The sequence below is a fragment of the Aegilops tauschii genome, chromosome 1, assembly GCF_002575655.3.
Source record: "Aegilops tauschii subsp. strangulata cultivar AL8/78 chromosome 1, Aet v6.0, whole genome shotgun sequence".
NCBI classification, from domain to species: Eukaryota; Viridiplantae; Streptophyta; class Magnoliopsida; order Poales; family Poaceae; genus Aegilops; species Aegilops tauschii.
In genome coordinates, this window is record NC_053035.3 from 96,950,472 (window position 1) to 96,953,797 (window position 3,326).

Consider the following 3,326-nt stretch of genomic DNA (forward strand, 5'->3'; position numbering starts at 1 on the left):
CTTCATGTCTTCGTCTTGGGTAGCTCTTTGATGACTTGTACTTCCTTTTCGAATCTTTGCTTCTTCGAGAGGGTTTTCGTTCATCACGATCATCTCTACTCCTTCTCTCCCTTGGAGGTGATTCATCTCTTCTACTTCTCCTTTTTTGGCGAGTCTTCTCTTTTCTTCTAGGGAGCCGTACACTCATTGGAGTAGTGTCCGCGTCTTCCACAATTGTAGCAATTACGATCATGACTAGAAGATCTTTTGTCATCATAGGACCTTGACTTGGAGCTTCTCTCTTTGCTTGCACTCTTGTAGAATTTGTTGGAGTTCTTCACCATTAAGCTCAATTCTTCATTGGAGACTTGCTTGTCATTTGATGTTACGGGAGCATCACTTGAAGCTTTGTAAGCACCATTTGACTTGTTGTGAAGCTCTTCTCTATCCTTAAGTGACATCTCATGAGCAACAATTCTACCAATGACTTCCGTGGGCTTGAGATCTTTGTAATTGGGGATCATTTGGATCAATGTGCACACGGTATCATATTTGCCATCCAAAGCTCTAAGGATCTTCTTGATGATGAATTTGTCGGTCATCTCTTCATCTCCTAAGCCGGCAATCTCATTTGTGTTGAGAGCAAGCCTAGAGTATATTTCGGCGACTCCTTCACCATCCTTCATCTTGAACTTGTCAAGTTGACTTTGAAGCACATCCAACTTGGATTCCTTGACGGACTCGGTACCTTCATGCATATCAACCAAAGTATCCCAAATCTCCTTTGCATTCTCAAGGCGGCTGATTTTCTTTGAATTCTTTGGGGCACAATCCTTTGAAGAGAATATCACAAGTTTGAGCATAGTATTGCAACATCCTCAATTCTTCCGCGATCGCTTCACGATCCGGTTCTTTACCATCTTCAAAGAATTCACCTTGCAAACTGTAACGCCCGGATAATTAAGCTACAGTAATGCCAAGTTAATGATGCATGTCATCGCTGTTACTGTTGCTAATCTCGCTTAGATTCAAATCGGTTCGAATTCAAATTTAGATTAAAATCAAAATTTAAAGTTTTCATAATGTCAAAACTAAAATGTGCAAACTATGGCAAATAATTCATAAGTATTATTGGTGAAGAGACCACATTTTTATAAAAGGTTTTAATGCACTAAAACGATTAAAACGGTGGCTTAAACAATTATTTAAATGGCTTTTACATAATAAAAATATGCAAAGTATTTTATTTTTGCACCAAACTTTTTGTGGCAGAGGATTAAACTAAAACACTAATTTAGGTGTGGGTCTCATATTTTTAGTAAACTAAAATAATGTGGAAATTAAATTAAATAATAAAAAGAAAATAAACAAAAAGAAAACAAAACAAATAAATAAATAAAAGAAAACCCCCTTCCCTGGGCCAAATGGCCCAGCTGGCCTCACTGGCCGAGCCAGGCCGGCCCAGCCGCACGCCTCACCGTTCCCCCTCCTTGCTACAGGAGCGGGAGGGGGGAGGATCTTGTCGGCCATCTGGCCACCGGCCGGCGCCGCCCCCTACTTAAACCCAGCGCCCCTCCTCCACCCGAACCCTAGCCCCCATTTTCCCCCTAGCGCGCCCCTCCCTCTCCCTCTCTGCCTCTCTCCTCTTCGCCCTGTCTAGGGCACATCGATGTATTCTAGTTATTACACGTCTAAATGACTCAATCGAGGATAAAAAGAAAAGGAAAAAGAAAAAAATACCAACATGAATTTTCACGTGAGACTAATGAGATATGACTTACTCTCTCCGTTCCTAAATATAAGTCTTTTTAGACATTTCAAATGGATTATAACATACAGATATATGTAGACATATTTTAAAGTGTAGATTGACTCATTTTGCTTCGTATGTCGTCATTTATTGGAATCTCTACGAAGACTTATATTTGGGAACGGAGGAAGTATATGTGCAATCTCTCCCTAATATATATATATATATATATATATATATATATATATATATATATATATAGGGAAAATTCTAAAAAAACCTGAATTCATATTCGAAGTCTGAATCGAACTTTAAATTCCCAATCCCTGAAATTGCCACCCTGTACTTTATAATCCCGGCTGATTTGTGCTAAAACTTCATTTGCGCTTCGGGACTGCTGGCGTGTGACGGATTGGGTTGGAAACTTGGAATAAGACCCCACGTAGGACTGATGTCAGGCCCCGCTGGATCGCTGCAATCGCCAATCTGGGCCGTTGTCTGGGCCGTGAAGAAAAAGGGAATAAAAAGAATGCCTGGGCCGCTCGGTCCACTCGGTGGGGAAAGAAATTAGGGTTCGAGGAGGGGAGGGGAGGCGGGCGGCGACAGAGCAATCGCCAATGGCATCGTCCTCTGGTTCATTGTACTCAGACGGAGGGCGCCGTCGTAGGGCACCATCCAGGTCGCCGGTGCCCTATCGAGAGGACCCGATGGCGTACCAGCCGTCGAGGCCATGCTACTGCAAGCCGTCGAAGAAGGCAACCCGTTGGATTTCCTGGAGCGACAAAAATCCTGGAAGAAGATACTATTGTTGCGTGCTCGGGATTGTAAGATCCTCATCTTCCTCCTTTGAACTGAATTTCTTCATTCCTTTTTGAGATTTCCCATTTTTTATTGTTTGGAACTGTTGTCTATTTTGATTCAGACCGATGGCATGGCTAGAATAGGGGAGGATAAGTGGAGCAGAGGCTGTACTGGCACAACAAATTCATGAGAAGAATGAAGAAATTAAAGGAATATTGGCTAGGTCTGAAAGGATGGAGAGAAATACAATGTATAACTGTGTAACAGTGTAGTTGTTGGTCTATTTGCAGGGTTTCTGCTAGGTAGAGGAAAGGATGGAGAGAAATACAATGTATAACTGTGTAACAGTGTAGTTGTTGGTCTATTTGCAGGGTTTCTGCTAGGTAGAGGATCAATGTAATGGTTGGATGATGTAATGGCAGGATTTATGATTTGTAGAGTACATTTGTGTCATCTGCCAGTGATATTAATTCCTTTTGCGCACTTTAAAATAATTCTGATGATTATGAGTGCAAATTTTCCTCTTCTCTCCAGTTGCTTGGGCACTTTAAATTGTGTCTCAGTCTGCAAAAATATTACAGCTGCACTGTATTTTTTGGCAGAATTCAGATAGCTCATAGTAGCTATGTGCCAGCCTTTTCTTCTTTGGAATTTGAGCTGCTCTGTAAGTTTTTTGGCAGAATTCAAATAGCTCACAATAGCTATGTGCCAGCCTTTTCTTCTTTGGAATTTGACAGATTTAGAGTAGCAAACAATAGCAGGTCATGGCACAGATTTAAAGTGGAAGTGGCAGAGT

The 3,326-nt window shown here is 41.5% G+C and overlaps 1 long non-coding RNA gene across 1 annotated transcript; it reads left to right on the forward strand.

Annotated features, from left to right (window-relative positions):
* The first annotated feature begins 2,279 nt into the window (after positions 1-2,279).
* Positions 2,280-2,972, forward strand: LOC120967359 (uncharacterized). Its single transcript, XR_005761164.3, has 2 exons — positions 2,280-2,553; positions 2,652-2,972. It is a non-coding gene; the product is annotated as an uncharacterized lncRNA (long non-coding RNA).
* The last annotated feature ends 354 nt before the right edge of the window (positions 2,973-3,326 follow it).